Source organism: Schistocerca gregaria, chromosome 10 (assembly GCF_023897955.1).
Source record: "Schistocerca gregaria isolate iqSchGreg1 chromosome 10, iqSchGreg1.2, whole genome shotgun sequence".
NCBI classification, from domain to species: Eukaryota; Metazoa; Arthropoda; class Insecta; order Orthoptera; family Acrididae; genus Schistocerca; species Schistocerca gregaria.
This window is the reverse complement of record NC_064929.1, coordinates 143,919,878-143,938,802: the sequence shown is the minus strand read 5'-3', so window position 1 is coordinate 143,938,802 and position 18,925 is coordinate 143,919,878. Positions and strand designations below refer to the sequence as shown.

The following is an 18,925-nucleotide window of genomic DNA, read 5'->3' as shown; positions in this document are numbered from 1 at the left end:
AAGGGGAGCCACAAGTGTCATAAGCCTTGTTGCTCTTTATTTGTAAAAAAATAGAGACAAAAAGGAAATGTTAAAGCATTGTAAATACAGTACTCTAGTATCATGAAATGAGTCAACTCTCACTTGTCTGTCAAAAGGAAATGGTTTGTGAATGTACAGTATCATAGTGTATTAATCTTGTCAAGGGTGTTATCTGTAGCAAGAAGATAAATAAATGGTGAGCATTAAGAAAGTTATTTTGCAGCTGAGAAGAATTTTATTTATTCTGCAAAGGAATGGGAAGCAAGTAAGGAAGAAATATGTAAAGTTTAATATCCCATGAAATGACGTCATTTAGAGACAAGAACACAGGCTTCTTTTACAAAGAAATCATTCCATTATTTGCATGAGGGGATTTGGATCGTCTTCTCCTAAACTAGGAGAGTATTTCTACTAGAAAGAGCAGATAGGCAATTGTTAGCATCCCACTTAAGACAATGAATTGACATGATTTAGTTCCAGTACAATAGGCATAGATGAATTATGGGTGAAAGTTAAACAGACTGTACATCATACTTGTGGTTAACATAAATTCATAAATCTGTAAAATGATTGATGTGTAAGCTTACAACAATTACCATCAACATACCTTAGCAATAGATCTTGCTGAGAACCCCAGGAAATTCTAGTCCTATTTAAACTCACTAAGTGGGTCTAAGGCTCAGATCCAGTCATTCGTTAATCAGTCTGGTGTGGCAGCAGAAGTTAAGCCAAAGTTTTACATTTCACATTTAAGAAATCATTCAAGCTGGAGAATCGTACAATTATATCGTTGTTTGACCATTGCCATAGACTCCTGTATGGAGGACTTCGTAATAAGCATCCATTCCCTTCATCCACAACACAAACCCAACACTACACTTTGTGTGCACTAATGACAGTCATCAACAGGATGCAGGTGCACACTTGACACTTCGAAATAGGTCATAGGAAGTAACAGCAAATCACTTCCACTAGGAGCTTGCCACGAACAGTGACGAAAGAATTCTGCATCAGCTCCAACATGCTCATTCTGTGATTCTGATACAGAATAAACAAACAGAAAACTACAATCTGAGATATAGTAATGTGCAATGGTTCCACTTTCTACAATTCTACTCCTCAACTATTTTTTTTTTTTCCTATTATACATGTGTTTCATATAAAAGATGTCCCGTAAAGGTTGCGACAAATTTCCAGAGAAGGTGGGACACATAATAAGGTTTGATAATTGCACAGCAATCCATGGCAGTGAATGTTAGGGTTAAGTGGTAACAGTAGTTGAGGATCTGAAAGGAAATAAGAGAATGATTAATCTGAAATATTTTTAATGTATAACATAAATATAGCTCTAATGTTACAACAGACGCTCGAAGTTCACACCATCAGATGCCATGCATCAGACGCCTGACACCAACAGAGCATTGTCTGCCAGACATGCTCGAACACACTGAAAGTTTCTTTGATTGTAGCAGCTCCACAGATGGTTCTTGTGACTGATTTCATGGCTTCCCATGGAAAGGCACCTAGACCAAATAAATCTGGCGAGTGTAGCAGCAGTACTCTAGTATACATCACCACCAAGTGCTGTGCAACTACATTTGAGATTATGGGTTGCTATGTTATTTGCAATCCTTATCGTGTACCCCAAGTCCACCAAAAAGTTGATGCCAACATTTCCATGACATCAAGTATGCAATGTGCACACAAAATTGCCTCATTCTTATTCGTGCAGAATTTCAGTGAATTTTATTACTCACAATGACAGTAATCTATTTGTGCCATGTGGAAACAGTTTATTTACGCAAATATTCACGATTTATGATACCTGTAAACAGCATATCAAATTTGAACACCCTAAAACTGTTGGTTTTAAAACTGACATAGTAGCTTATTTAAAAGCTCTCATTCTCCAATCTTTAATTAATGATTTACTTTTCCTACAAAAAAAAAAAAGTTATTCATATTTGAATCTCTGTGTTCCAGAATGTCCAATCTTGGACATAGGCAACTCTTTCTAAAATCCAGTGTTATAGTTTTCAGCTCAAATTTTTCTATCTCCACAAGCGTGCACTTTCACGAACCCAATATGTCACTTTAGTAAGTATCCCAATTAGGAAATATCACTTTCTAGAAAATTCTTGGCTAACTTTCAAATCTCCATGCACATTAAAAGCCCCCTCCCATAAAATAGTGGCTATTATTTTGCCTTTTTCTAATTATACAGCTTTTGAGTAAACAAATTTGCTTCACTGTCCCCTGTATTTCATATCTTCCACTTTTTCTATCTTTTGATATCCAAAATGTAATAGCCTTGTATTTTAAAAATTTGTAATTTCTGTAATACACATATCTAAAAAAGGTGATGTGTGTAAAGCACCAGTCAGTCACTTTCCGGTAATCGTCAAGAAAAATAATACGTCAATCAGACAGGGCCCAGTTGTAAACATGCAAATTTCTGTGTTCAGAATTTCATCATGTAATTTCCAGTCATTGTTCTGTAATAATGATATTAAGTCAATCACTGCCATTGTGAAACTTCTAATTGTTGCAGCTTACCAATTTGTGTTACAATATTTACAATATTGATGTTCATGCATAATACAAAGTCAATAATCAAAACTGAATTTAGTGTAAATAAATGTAAAGAGAATAAAATGTAACTTCAACAGTGTTGTGTCCAATAATTCTTCGATATGTTGAATACAATAGCTTTTCACTACATCGAATAATCACAGGACATTTAAAGAAAGAAATTTCTTGAGACTTATGAGGTAAAAACAAGGTCAGTGTGTTACTAACCTCGTTTTTAGCTCTTAAGTCAAACTGATGAATTAATGGGCAAAAAAGTTCTTTTGCCATAATACAAAAACAGTTGTCACCTATTCAAACAGTGATGTAAGTACAATTTCTGAAAACATTTGGAGCCAGTTAACAAAGAGTGTGAACACAACGTACTGCAACTAGCAAAATGTACTAAGGAAATGTTAAAATCATGATTTTAAGGTGTTTGTTCAAGAGAAAGTTTATTTTCACCCATATGTATGCAAGTCTCTCAAAGTATTTAAACAGGAATGATTTTTGTGCACTGTGTTGTAATCGCGACCAGAACGGTCATGGGGTGGCCAAGAAAGCGCGGCGGGACCAAGTGGAGTGCAGCCCGCTAACAAACACAAACAAATGAAAAGGATGGGCACGAAACAACAATGGATGATCGAGAGAGACCTTACGACGACAACACACAAGAAGCAACAGGGTGACAGAGGCAACCAAACAAATCCAAGACATCCACTAGTAATGAAAACAAAGAACAGTAAACACGCTGTCTGTTGTTGAGGCGATATGTCAATACGCCCACAACAATAAGACTAGCTGAGCGAGAGGCAGGCACTTAAATACACGATCGGGGGCGCCGCTATTGGTCGCTGGGACCATATGTTCCACTGTGGTGCCCTCATACTAAATGTGGGCCAGGAGGAGCACGCCACCATGGCTTATGGCGCAATGGTGCAGAGACCTCTACAGGTCTTCGACATCTATGACGTCTGGTGCAGATTCAAATTCCACGGAGCGCGGTACCAGACATTGGATAAGGTCTGCATTATAAAATAAATCATTTGCAGGCAGGCAAAAAAGAAGATGATTGTTCCACATTGAACTTTCAGCCAAATCATTCTATAGAAAAGAAAGGAAAACACATACACACAAGCAGGTACACCTCATGCACACACCAAGCAGCCTGAGCAGACTGCAACTGTTGCACTGAATGGAAGCAAGAATCAAGAGTGGGGCAGGGAAGGGGGAAAGATAACAGGGCATGGGTGGGGGAGAATACAACTGTCTGCTGGAGCGTGCAGGAACTAGAAGGCAGCGGAACACAGTTGATAGGTGATGCATGGGAGGCTATAGGGGATGGGAGTGTAAAAGGAGAGGAGCAGAGGGAGGGAAAAGACTGGTGGGTGTGTTGGCAGATAACGGCACACAGCGAGAGTGAGGGGAGGTGAATTGGGCGGAGGTGATAGCACAGGCTGGGCGTGGGGGAACTGTAGGATGCAGATTGCGAGGGGCAGTAGTTTATCATAGGTTGAGGCCGACACAATTTTGAGAGAAGAGTCCTACCCCATTAGATGCCAGGCCACCAGTGAAGGCAGCCATGCCATATACCAGCCCTGCTGCAATCATTGTGTAGCTTTTTATACTGGTATGACCACCAACCAGCTGTCCATCAGGATGAATGGCCCCTGCCAACTTTGGCCAAGAGCAAAGTAGACAACTCTCTGGCAAAACATGCAGCTAAACATAACATGCTTGATTTCAATGGCTGCTTCACAACCTGGAGCATCTGGATTCTACCCTCCACCATCAGCTTTCCTGAACTGTGCATATGTGAGTTATCTTTACAACACATTCTTCACTCTCAAAATTATCCTGGCCTCAATCTATGATAACCTACTATCCCGACACCCTCCAATAAACAACTTATATACCCTAAACTATCTGTAAGATTTTCCTGTGTAGGTTATTCTTTTATTTTGAAATAAATACTTTATTTCACAATCAACAAGCAGCTAATATTCTCCCTTGTGTTTCATGAAGCTGCACTAAACCAAAAATTGTTGTGCTTACAGGATGAGATGATCCACAGAACAGTCAGCATGTGGTTGCATCCGTAATAAGAGTTCAGCATAATCATAGTAGGTATGTGCTCACACAGCAAGATGGCGCAGTGGTTAGCACACTAGAGTGGCATTCAGGACGACAATGGTTCAAACCTGTGTTCGGCCATCGTCACTTAGTTTTCTGTGATTTCCCTAAATTGTTTCAGGCAAATGCAGGGATGGTTCCCTTGAAAGGGCATGGGACTGATGACCTCATTGTTTGGTCTCCACCCAAATCAACCAACCAACTGCAGAGTGGTGAATTTTGAACTGACTGAACAATTGCATGTCTTTTGAAATAGATTATTCCTAATTATTACTTTTAAAACTTGATTTCTGAGCATACAGAGACAAAAGAAAAGAAAACATTGGAATGCTTACAACAAGCGATTTTTGCACAGCATTTTCAATATGCAGATATAAGAAGAAAAACCAGTTAGGAAAGTCATCCTTCCAGAACTGTAGTCAAGAATGTGAATGACCAGAGCAAGGTATAGCCATGCACATCTGAGCAAATTATCTGTTAGTAGAAACACAGCAGATGCCTGCACACACATAGAGGCGAACATGCCAGATGCTACAGTGTTATAAGATGGTTACATATGTAACTGCATGGCTGGCACGCACCCATGATCAAGTGTTTTGTGCAAGTGTGTACAAATCCCTCACACTTCCACATGGCTTAAGCATGCTTGTACAAGCGTTAGTTTGTACCTGAAATATGCCAAGCTCAGAAGACGATGCACTGAGTTTAGCAGCCTTTGTCCTTGCATTGTGAGAAAAACAAAAGAGGAAATGTAATGTGATTCCTCATAAATTAATTTTCTGATTGCAAATTCCTGGACATCTGTTCTATTAGATATAGATCTGCTACCCAATGGTGAGTTTTGAAAATTTGTACTGGACCAGAACTTGAATCTGTATTTTCTACTTACTGCGAGTCTTAACCACTTCAGCTATCTGTGCATGCTCCCCAAACTGTCCAAAACTTCCACATGTCACACTGTCTACATCCTTATATTGTAGTCCACTAAATACAGCACCTAATGCTTGCAACATTACTCGGATGCACACAACAAGCAAGGAGGAATCAAGATCACTGGTGTTAGCATTGTATGCCCACCTACACCAACATTGGTCTCAGTTCCTTGTTGTCTCACTCTCCCTGTTGCAGAAATCCAAGTAATGTTGCGAGTATTAGATGACAAATTTAGTGGGCTATGATATAAGGATGTAGTCAGTGTGACATACAGAATTTTGGTTCAGTCAGGGAGCAGGCTTGGACAACTGATGCAGTTATGGCAGTTGCTCATGAGTGGAAAATTTGGGTTTGAGTCTTGGTTCAGGACAAATGTTCATACATCACTAATGGGTAGTAAATATATACCTAACACACCTGATGTTTAGGAATTTGCAGTCAGTGAATAACTTTTGAAATATTTTGTGCAGCTGTAGACCACCAACTGAGTCCATTCTTTCAGAGATGCATGTAAACGTGACATCATCATTTTGATTTACTCATTTTATTGAAGATATATCCACATGACTGGCACAATTATATCAGGATAATTGAAGAAACACATCTGAACCTTCTGTCACTCATTACATCTTTGAGAAATAATCAAAGGTTTCTAGTGACAGGAAGGAATTATGACTTTTCATACACATCTGCACGTTCACAGATGGCACTAAGCATCATAGTTCCCGGCACCATCACATTTTGTGCAAAGTGTTGAAAAATCAGTGACACGTAAGTGAAAGATTTCTTTCAGCCTACATTAACTTTGTGTTAAATCTTTTACTTGTAAAACAATTACATACACAATGAAAGTTAAGAGCTAGCTGCAAAATGTTAACAAATGATGTCACTAAAATGTGATATATATGATTCAACTGATTCCTGCAAATCACTGCTACTGATAATTCCAATGGTTTGACAATAAATTGCAAAAACCACACTGGTGGCAGGAATATTTACTGAAGTTGTAGCAGTACTGACATCATATATTGTGTGAGACAGTTTTATTTCTCCCATTTCCATTATGAAAGAGATAACAGGAAATGTTTACGATCTGATATGTACCTCATCTTCAAAGCTACATCTTTCCAAATATGACACGTCCTCCAACAACATTTTTGAGTTTCTTGGGGGGGGGGGGGGGGGGGGGGGTGACCTGATATAGCCCCAAGTAACAAATCAATAAGATTACAGGTTTGTTTATGTGTAGGAGATCTGTCTGGTCATTTCTTCACAATTTGCTGGATAGAGTATTCTGCACAAGGCTTATGTGTGATCTACACATGCCTGGAATGTGTACCTCCAACTCTTCTATAGGGCCAAAGATAGTGTTTATGTGTGTGAGGTGTAGCTGCTTGTCTGAATGTGTTTGTTTTCCTTTCTTTTCTGATGAAAGCTTGGCCCACAAGCTTAGTGTCTAACAGTCCACTGTATCCGTCTGCAACTAAACATGTCAACTTTATGGTGCTCAGCAATCCATCCTTTCCACAATGGGTAGTTTTCTTTTACAAGGTGTATATTTTACACTTCTCATGCTTCATTCTGCACGTTTAACACCAGTACACCTAATAATTATATACTAGCTATTGTAACTGTTGAAATTAAAATTTTACATTGCTACGTTCTTGAGAAAGAATGCAACTAGTCCACGATAGTGAAGGACTTGGAAACAGGGAGAGAATTTTCCACACACTATAGGATGCATTAACAGGAAACCAGGAGATGCAAATGATGAGGAGAGAATTTTCCACACACTGTGGGGTGCACTAATGGGAAACAGATGCAAATGATAAGAGTTATTCTAGAGCCAATGTCGTCACATATGGCAAGGCATCAGATACAGAGTTTATGTTACTTGTTACAATGAATTCGGCATAATTCCAGTGTCTGTCAGTGCAACATTTGATTAATAATGAAATCTTCTGTAGGACACACTACCGTAACTAGCGTCAATACAAACATTAAAGGTGAACGCTCATGTAGTGATGGTTCCGCAATAGACTATATAGCCATCCTAAATGCCCAGTTGCTACGTATTGGTAGCTGGTTATCAGGATATGATTACTTTGAGATTTTCTAACAACTTTTTATATACTTTTATATTTGTGCTAAGCCTTGTATATGTGCCACTATCGGCACTGATATTATAAACAAAAAAAGGGTATTAGCATTATGTCTATTTGCGCATTGTGGAGAGATTGTTCAGCTGGTTTATCCGTTCACTCCACTTACATTATCCTCAAAATTATAAGCTACGCACATGCCGCAACACACAACACAATACTGAAATCGATCCTTTAACAATAACTATCTTACAATTATTGGTTTACAACACTCAACAAACTACGCAGTTACTATTACCTCTCGTCTTTCAACGTAGTATGCGAAGAATAATAGTCATACAACTACTGGGTGACAAAAGTAATTATTTACTATCGATGATAACTACTCGAATAATTCTCAAATGTTGTGAACAAGCGATAAAATCAGAACATCCCTGAACTCTTTTTTGTTGCGCGCTTCTGAAATTTCCTCGTATCGATAGTGGTAATTATCGATTTTCTTAAAGTCGATTAATAAGAGGCGTGAGATCGCGTTAGACGGAGGTGAAAACATCTATTTACATTTTAGTTGTGTATCAGATTAGCGAACATTTATTTCCAAAATCTTGAAAGCAATCTGATAATCAGTTCGTGACATCATAAAGACTATACGTACTTAATAGACAGAACTTACGGAAGTTCGTAAGTATGTGTGACCACTCCGAACACGTACAGCATGTGATCGATAGGTTTAGCTAACTTCCGTGCGGTGGGCATTTGAATTCGTAACTTGTATTCAATTGCCAGTTTATATTTTTACTACACTCCGCTGTTACGTCATACATCTACGAAACTATCCATTTTTACAGAAATTTATATTTGTAAGGCTGTCGGGTGATTTGACCCCTCATTTACAATTTCTATCGTACTAACACGACCATTTGTCATGGGGGAGCAGAGGCAAAAAGAAGGCCAAGTAATCATTCAAGTTTAAATCATATTTGACCTATGCTCATCTGAAGTTCACTGAAAAATTTGAGTCTAATTTTACCGTAAAACAAATAAGGACAGAAACGAACAGAAGCAATGGTAATGGATATCTCCTGGGATTAAACTATCATGTGTTAGGAAGTGACAGCTCTTACTAAAAAACTTTCAGGAATATTACTAAAAATAAAACAGACAACATAGTGACGCACATGAAACTGAGTCCACAGGATGCAGGTCTGTCTGAAATGGCGGCAACTTCAAATCATTGGACACCAAATGCAATGATTACTTCCTCTCAGTGTCGGCAAACATCGGACCTACTATTACACAACCAAATATAGATACATTAGATTTACTTGTGCAGACAGTCATGCACCACCAAGGGACATAAGTTTCAAAAATACAACACTTAAAAATATAAAATTTGTCAGGTCACTAAAACGTTGTAGTTTGCTGGCTATTATGGTGCTTCCAGCATAACATGAAATTCTTAAGCTGACCTAATATGATTACCCTTCAGCTATCTTTGTGATGAATAACTGACTCAGCGCATACTTCAATATGCTGTAGTATCTACAAAACTGGAGATAAGAAAACCACCTTTAATGACAGATCTATATCACTCCCTCCAGTCTTTTCAAAAATGTTTGAGATGGTGGTGTATGACACAATACGGACTCATTCCACGGAGCAAAACTTGTCAACTGCCCTTCAGTTTTGTTTTCATAAACCTGACATTGAACCCTGCCTTGAATAGTTCTGCCCACAATCCTAACTTGATCCACCACCACTACCTCAGAATCATCCCTTGCAAGCCTTCCAAGAATTCCTCACATCCAGCATTGCTTCACAACCTTTCCTTAGGTCCCTACAACATGACCCTAACCTTCCTCTGCAGAACCCCAGGCTCTGCGTTCCAAAAAGCTGATGGCTCCAGCATTATCCTCCCAGAATACAAAGGATCTACCACTATAGTACTTGATCAAAAGGAGTATATGAAGGTCTACATTAGCTATATGACACCTCTACATACAGCATTTGCCATCAAGATCCTTCTGCACACCTCCATAAAACCTCAGGCCACTCACAATGATAAACACCTCAATACACAGAACTCACCTCACCCAAATCATGCACTCCCATCTTTTACCTTCTTCCTTGTTGTTGCTGTGGTCTTCAGTCCTGGGACTGATTTGATGCAGCTCTCCATGCTACTCTATCCTCTGCAAGCTTCTTCATCTCCCAGTACTTACTGCAACCTTCATCCTTCTGAATCTGCTTAGTGTATTCACCTCTTGGTCTCCCTCTACGATTTTTACCCTCCACACTGCCCTTCAGTGCTAAATTTGTGACCCCCTGATGCACCAAAAAATGTCCTACCAACTGATCCCTTCTTCTAGTCAAGTTATGCCACAAACTCCTCTTCTCCCCAATTCTTTTCAATATCTCCCCATTAGTTATGTGATCTACCCATCTAATCTTCAGCATTCCTCTGTAGCACCACATTTCAAAACCTTCTATTCTCTTCTTGTCCAAACTATTTATCATCCATGTTTCACTTCCTTACATGGCTACACTCCATACAAATACTTTCAGAAACGACTTCCTGCCACTTAAATCTATACTCAATGTTAACAAATTTCTCTTCTTCAGAAACGCTTTCCTTGCCATTGCCAGTCTACATTTTATATCCTCTCTACCTCAATCGTTATCAGTTATTTTGCTCCCTAAATAGCAAAACTCATTTGCTACTTTAAGTGTCTCATTTCCTAATCTAATTCTCGCAGCATCACACGATTTAATTAGACTACATTCCAATATCCTCGTTTTGCTTTTGTTGATGTTCATCTTATATCCTCCTTTCAAGACACTGTCCATTCCGTTCAACTGCTCTTCCAAGTCCTTTGCTGTCTCTGACAGAATTACAATGTCATTGGCAAACCTCAAAGTTTTAATTTCTTCTCCATGGATTTTAATGCCTACACCGAACTTTTCTTTTGTTTCCTTTACTGCTTGCTCACTATACAGATTGAATAACATTGGGGATAGGCTACAACCCTGTCTCACTCCCTTCCCAACCACTGCTTCCTTTCCATGCCCCACGACTCTCATAACTGGCATTTGGTTTCTGTACAAATTGTAAATAGCCTTTTGCTCTATGTATTTTACCCCTGCAACCTTTAGAATTTGAAAGAGAGTATTCCAGTCAACATTTTCAAAAGCTTTCTCTGGGTCTAGAAATGTAGGCTTGCCTCTCCTTAATCTTTATTCTAAGATAAGTCATAAGATCAGTATTGCCTCACATGTTCCAACATTTCTACGGAATCCAAACTGATCTTCCCCGAGGTCAGCTTCTACCAGTTTTTCCATTCGTCTGTAAAGAATTCCTGTTAGTATTTTGCAGCTGTGACTTATTAAACTGATAGTTTGGTAAAAACAAAGATTCCAAGACTTACCAAGCGGGAAAGCGCCGGCAGACAGGCACATGAACAAAACACACAAACACACAGAATTACGAGCTTTCGCAACTGGCAGTTGCTTCGTCAGGAAAGAGGGAAGGAGAGGGAAAAATGAAAGGATGTGGGTTTTAAGGGAGAGGGTAAGGAGTCATTCCAATCCCGGGAGCGGAAAGACTTCCCTTAGGGGAAAAAAAGGACAGGTGTACACTCGTGCGCGCGCACACACACACACACACACACACCAATCCGCACATACACAGACTCCCACCTTTTTGTAGTTTCTTCAGTTTTAATCTACAGTTCATAACCAATAGATTACAATTTAAAATCTGGTTCCTAAATCTCTGTCTTACCATTATATAATCTATCTGAAATCTTCTAGTATCTCCAGGGTTCTTCCATGTATACAACCTTCTTTCATGATTCTTGAACCAAGTGTTAGCTATGACTAAGTTATGCTCTGTGCAAAATTCTACCAGGTGGCTTCCTCTTGCATTTCCTAGCCCCAATCCATATTCACCTACTATGTTTCCTTCTCTTCCTTTTCCTACTGTCGAATTCTAGTCAGCCATGACTATTAAATTTTCGTCTCCCTTTACTATCTTAATAATTTCTTTTATCTCATCATACATTTCATCAATTTCTTCATCATCTGCAGAGCTAGCCACCGTTAAATAGCCCAAGGTGAGGGTAGCAGGCTGCAAAGCTGAAAATGATGTAATGATGCCTTATTGCACTGAATTGGGTAAATAATTGATGCTTTTAATGGATACAGGAGCCCACATCAGTTTAATCATAGAAGAAGTGATAGATAGTGGAATGCCGGTGAATAAGGATGAGGTACAGACATTAAAAGGAGTAACACAGGATACAATGAACACGTTGGGTACAGGGTGTTAGGCGAGCACACTCTCCATGTATTAAGACAAGACACAGATGTCCTGTATAATGGTTTGGCAGGTAGAGATTTCCTACAAAAACAGAGAGCAGTCATTGATTATGGCAACAGAAATAAATGGGAGGAGTATTCCGTTGATCACAGAACCTGAAGGAGAGTTACCAAAGGGATGGAGGGAAATATGAAATTTTAATGTACCAACGGTAGCACTGCAAGGCCGACAGAAAGATAAGATTAAGCTGAATGAGATACATGAGAGGAAATATTGGAACAGAGTGTTAAAGGGACAACGCATTATCAATAGTAGTAACGGACTGATACCATGGTCAAGTGAGGCAGGGTCACACACGCTGACTCAAGGCCAGGCAAGAGAAAGTCGCGATTGCACGGAAACAATTGGTCCCAGATAGGAAACGGTTATGAGAATCTGATTATTAGAGCGTAAGATGATTTCGGAAGGCGAATAGTTTATAGTACCGAAACAACAAGTAATGAAGGGTGTACCCACCTGGAAGCTCTAGTACGAAATACACAAGGTACGCGTATTATTAGTGTGGTGAATACGAATGAAGTAGAATGTGATGTTAGTTCAGTGTGTTTAGTTAATGAACCCTTACACTAAGAAGCAGTACCAAGAAGAGTAACAGAAACGCCGGAAGAGGCACCGGATTACAAGAATCGCGTAGTACAAGTGAGAGGTGCATTGCGAATAGAACACTTAAATGAGGAAGAAAAATATGAGGTAGAGAAATTGTGTATTGGATATATTTCACTTAAAAGGCGATAATTTATCATACACGGAGACAGTCAAGCATGTACTTCCACTATTGCCAGAGCATACAGGCAAAGTTATAAATGTCAGACCATATTTTATACCAGAATCCCAGAAGGAGGTATTACATGAGCAGATAGAAAAAATGTTGGCAGACGATATCATCGTAGAAAGTCAAAGTCCATGGAATGCTCCAGCATTGTTAGTTGAGAAAAAGTAGATGTCAGTGGGAAACGAAAATATATATTGGTGACTGATTTATCTTAAGGTAAATGAGATTTCTGTAGGGGAGGTGTTCCAAATCCCGAATATATCAGAGATCTTAGACCAGTTGGGGAAGGCTAAATATTTTTCCACTCTAGAATTGGCCAGTGGATATCACCAGATTTTAATGACTCTGCAGGACAGGGAGAAAAACAGCACTATGAGTACAAGAGGATGTCTATGGGACTGAAAGGGGCACCTAGCACATTTCAAAGACTAATGAATGTTGCATTGTCAGGATTACAGGGAACGAAGTGTCTAGTATATTTAGACGATATTATCTGCTATGGAAGTTCTTTAAGAAAACATAATGATAAATTGCAGGAGGTTTTTGATCGACATGGGGAACAGAGACTAAAGAGTCAGATAAAGAACCAGCAGATCTAAGTGAGGAACAGAAAGCCGAAATATTGAAAGAAGTACACGACAATCCATTGGGTGGACATCAAGGTAGCCACTGAATGCTAAACAGGTTAGCAAGGAACGGTTCGTGGAAGGGAATGAAAAGAGATGTAGAGGAATACATCAGGAAATGTGAGAAATGTCAGTGAAATAAATTTACTCAGAGTAAGACCAAAATGCCATTGGTAATTACAAATTCAGCGGAAACCATGTTTGACAAATGTTATATGGACATAATCGGTCCATTGGATGTAACTGCTCAAGGCCACAGATATATTTTAACTTTTCAATATGATTTGAGTAAGTTTACCGTAGCAATACCATTGGAGAGACAAGACGCAGATACAGTAGCAGAAAAGTTTGTAGAAGAAGTTATCTTAAGGTATGGTATTCCTTCAGTATTGTTGACAGACCAAGGTTCAAATTTTTTAAGTCAAGTATTTAAAAGAATATGTAAATTATTGAGAATACAGAAGATACAGACAACCACTTTCCACCCCCCAAACGAACGGAGGTTTAGAGAGGACACATCGGACTGTAGTGGAGTATTTGAAACACTTTCTAAAGAAAGATCACAGCCATTGGGATAAGTGGATTTCTTGCAGTGTGTTTTCAATACTACCTCCCCCCCCCCCCCCCCCCCAGCAGTACAGGATATAATCATTTTGAATTTATGTTCGGAAGAACAGTGAACTTACCAGGAATGTTACAAAAGGAAGCAACCACAATAGGATATAATTATGAGGATTATGCACACCAATTCAAAGCTAGGATGCAAGAGGCACCTCGAGTAGCGAGAGAAAAGATAAAACAGGCAAGTAAAGTTTATTATGACAAAACAGAAAAGTACAGAACGTTTGAAATAGGGGATAAAGTACTTGTAAAGGACGAATCAGTAAGACGTGGGAGATCAAAGAAATTACACTCAGTTTAGAGGCACATACGAGGTAACAAATGTAGAATTGCATAATGTAACATTAAAGACAAACAGGAGGCAGGAATTGAAAGTTCATGCCAATAGATTGAAACTGTATTACTGAGATCAGGATTTCACTTACAGACACATCATGATGCCCTCAACTGCAATGATGTGGATGCTGTGTTTCATCAGTGGATGGTGGACCAATAATTGGCAAGTGTGTGGAGACACAGACGAGATTGTGGACGTTCACACAATACAGACATTACTGTCATAAAGGCGACATCGAGATAACCAGAACAACCTGGAAATTGATAACTTACGTGAATCTGAGAACCCTAGATGAAAGGCATCACTCGGTACGACGAGTAGCACTAAGAGCGAAACAACAATGTAAAAAGAGATTAGAGCAACTCATTATTAGTCAGGTTTCGTACAATGTAGATCGATTACAAGAGACACAGTCCTTAACACATCCATTAACACCACCAGTAAAGCGACAGAAAAGAGGAGTTCTCAATTTTGTAGGAGAAATCAGTAAAATCTTATTTGGAATCTTGGACGAGGCAGATGCTGTTTATTACAAAAAGCACATTGATCGGATGGAATCTAGATCAAAAGAACAAGTGGTGGTAGTCAGGGCCACATTGTCAAGTTTAAATAGAACTGTGGATTCAGTTGCTACAAACGAGCAATTGCTTAAAAATGGAATGAATGAACTAGAACAATTTATTACGTACTCTCTGAAGACTACAGATTATCGTCTGAAGAGAATAGCTGCATTCATGACGATCAATGAACAACTCCTACAATTATAAATTTTGTTTAATGAATTAAGTATGGAATATGATAGACTTGTAAGTGCAATAGTTCATACACAGAAGGGAATGTTAGCCCCTCACATTGTAAATCCAGTGCAAATTGTAGAGTATTTAAGATTAATACAAAATGAGTTGAGAGAAGTAAAGTTTCCAGTACCGTTCATGAGGGGTATGGAATCATATTGTTAAGAATTATGTAACTTGATGTATTTGTAACTGAGGATGTATTAGGTAATGTAATTAATCTTCCATTAATTGAGAATAATGAGTTTAACTTACATAAAACGTTGCCATTACCAATTAAAATGACCTCAGATGAAGACCAGAGAAAGAGTATTTGCTGATTGATAATTGCAAGAAACTGTATGCTAAACTGTCCTCTGAGCAGTTAGATTATAAGGAAATGGACAAGCAAAGATTGTTGTGATGAAATAGAGACAAAAATTAATGCTTCAACAATAATTACCTTTGAAGCACATCACATACAATCTAGATGATTTAAGAGTAGGGGGTAAAAGACTAGAAGACACTGATAAATTCATAGATAAAGAACAAATGGAATTGGAATGGGACAAGAAGGTCCACACCTATTCTGTTGTTACTTATATCAGTATAAGTGCAATCATTTTTGTCATTGTATTTATATGCTGTACCAAATGCAATTATTGTAAATATTTGTACAAAAAATTCTTTGATGGCCCAGAAGATGGGAACTGCTATCAATCTATTTATGTAAAGACGACAGTAGTACAGACACCCAAACATAATCGAATACTATTAAGATCAGTAAACATAGGCGAGGAAATAGTCATATATGAAAGACATCCGAGACACACAGATGACAGTGTAATTATAACCAATAGACGTTAAAATGTATTAATGGCACTTTGGATAAGTGCACATGAATGTAATTTTGGCGGGAGGTGTTGTGACTGTAGAAAATTTTAATGTTTATTCTTGGTCTTGTGACCATAATAAGAGTCCAGGCTCCATAGGCAAACAGCCAGCTGACATTAAGAAATAGTCGACCAGGACGTGGGGACAAGATAAACGACGGAGGCTGCCTAGTGTGGCATTCTTGTGCAATCCGATCACTTGGAAATGAAAGGGTTGTGTGAAACAAATTAACTCGTGTGCACCCAAGTACATGAGAAATGAAGTAAAAGGCCAGGCAGTGGAACAGCTAGAAGCAAAGATTCAGAGCCAGTGCCGGCAGTTTGGAGATTCCGCAGTGAGATGCCATCGGGGTCGAGTACGCCCCAAGAAGCCTATACAGCTGATAAAGGCTTCAACTACGAGAAGGCAGACAGCAATTTACAACAAACAGTTCAAAAGTATAATGCAAGATTTAAAGTTTAGACACTTATTTGGCTGTCTATGACTCAATTATAGTTGTAATTACTGTGTACTGACTAAAGATTAAGAGACAGTTTGAAGGCCTTAATCCTGCCAGGTGAAATGAAGCATCAATCCTTAAAGGCACACCAAGTTACTAGCTTCAACGTTTCTCAACCACTGTATTTATTCTACCTTTAGCACAAGCTCCCTCAACATTGTCGACAGATTAGTCTGATGGAAATCAACCTTTAACTACAAAAGTATGGGTGTTTCAAACTTTACGGTGAACACACTGATAACAATAGGAACGTAGCTGGCCTCCAACACCTTCTGTTGATGGCTAGTTTTCAACACACAGCACTCACCTGCCATTTCTGCACTCTGCATCTTGAGGCAAAATCTGGAATAATTGCTCTTCATTTAGAAATTATATATTCCATGAATCCAAGTAGAGAGGATATGTTGTTAGCTATTTGTGACCACTTCTTACTAAAGCTGTCAATAGTTCAAAGAAGTGTAACATGCAGCAACAAAAATTCTTTGATGAAACAAAGTTTGACAGTTCCTCAACAAACATTTAAATTATCAGCTTCCAACCTAACCTAGATCTCGGGCTTTGCTACAGATAATTCTGTCACTACAATGATGATTCCAGAGAGGGAGGACGTACTTCTGCTAGTAAATTTTTAACCCTTCTGGCATTATGAAATGTGAAAATGGTCAACATGTAACTGCACATTAAAATAATACATGCCAATAGTAAGCTATAAAATCGGTAAATATGGCAGGGAAGTTACAATAAAACGCCTCTACCTTGGCAAAAGATTTTTTCTGAATACCAACAGGTTTCCATTATTTTTTGTGTGCGCCTGGCAACAACTCAACAGCTCTGTTATTCAGTAAGTGAGTACAGCTGGCTTATTTTTTGCCTGTCAGTCACAGCTTTTCTATTATTTCAAACAGGCTGGATATGGGGAATGCTGCCCATTTTCAGATCATTTTCTGTAGTTACAGAGTAACTACCATTGATAGAACAATAAATTTCACTCCCATATATGCCTGAAACTTATTAGTTTGAAATAATAAGAACCACCAATTAACAGGCAGAAAACGATACTATTTTATATAAATCAGATTACAGACAGGTATGTCAAGTTCTGACAAAGTGAATGCTGAGAGAAACTATGAATGAGCGATGGAACAGGGGACTAACTACACTACATATACATATAAATGCTCTAGGACACACTGTTACAGCATTTAAGCCAAATCTAGAAACAACTGTTCAATATTAACAAGACACCACTCATTAGGCTTATTTTGGTTAGAAAAAACAATAGTATGATTCGGTGCACCCTTAACATCATACCACATTCTAATTCCATATTAAGTCCTGCCATGTTTAATGTAATATTCCTGAATGTCTTGTTAAAAAGATTACTTCTTAAGTTCACTGACCTTTGATCAGTAACATTACCAGCTGCCAAGTTTGTTTTGTTTGCTGATGATACAAACATTGAAATGAATAGCAAATCAAGTGTAGTCTTAGAAATATCAGCTAATAAAATATTTGTGACATTAATATCTGGCTCCTAGCCAATTCCTTGTCACAAAACTTTGAAAAAACACACTACATGCAGTTCAGAACTTGTAAGGGGTGTCCCACGGGTATACGCCTAACATACAATGACAAGCATATAAAAGAAGTGGACAGTGTTAAATTCTTGGGATTACAGCTTGATAATAAATTCAACTGGGAGGAGCACACCACAGAACTGCTGAAGCATCTTAACAAATCTCTGTTTGAATGCAAATTGTGTCAGACATAGAGGATATAAAAATGAAAAAGCTGGCATACTATGCTTACTTTCATTCCATAATGTCATATGGGATTATTTTTTGGGGTAATTCATCAAGCCAAGCTGAAGTTTTCTGGGCACAAAAACGCGTAGTAAAAGTTATATGTGGTGTGAACTCAAGAACATCCTGCAGAATCCTGTTTAGGGAACTAGGGATACTAACTACTGCTTCCCAATATATTTATTCCTTAATGAAATTTGTCATTCAAAATATATCACTTTTTCAAGCCAACAGCTCAATGCATGGAATCAATACTAAAAATAAGAATAATCTTCACGAGAATTTAAAGTAGCTTAGTCTTTGTACAAAAAGGTGTGCATTACAGGAACACACATTTTCAAACACTTGCCAGTAGCCATAAAAAGACTAACAACCAATGAAATTCAGTTTAAGAGAAGCCTAAAGGATTTATTGGTGGCCAATTCCTTCTACTCCATTGATGAATTTCTCAGTAAAACCAACTAAC

General features: G+C 38.4%; 1 protein-coding gene across 1 annotated transcript in view; it reads right to left on the bottom strand.

Annotated features, from left to right (window-relative positions):
- The window catches only part of LOC126293437 (F-box/LRR-repeat protein 20-like), a 68,184-nt gene extending 59,963 nt beyond the window's left edge, over positions 1 to 8,221 (bottom strand). Inside the window, exon 1 of the mRNA XM_049986666.1 lies at positions 8,056 to 8,221. The gene's annotated coding sequence lies outside the window, so the exon portion shown is untranslated. The remainder of the gene's footprint in view (positions 1 to 8,055) is intronic.
- Positions 8,222 to 18,925: the final 10,704 nt, after the last annotated feature.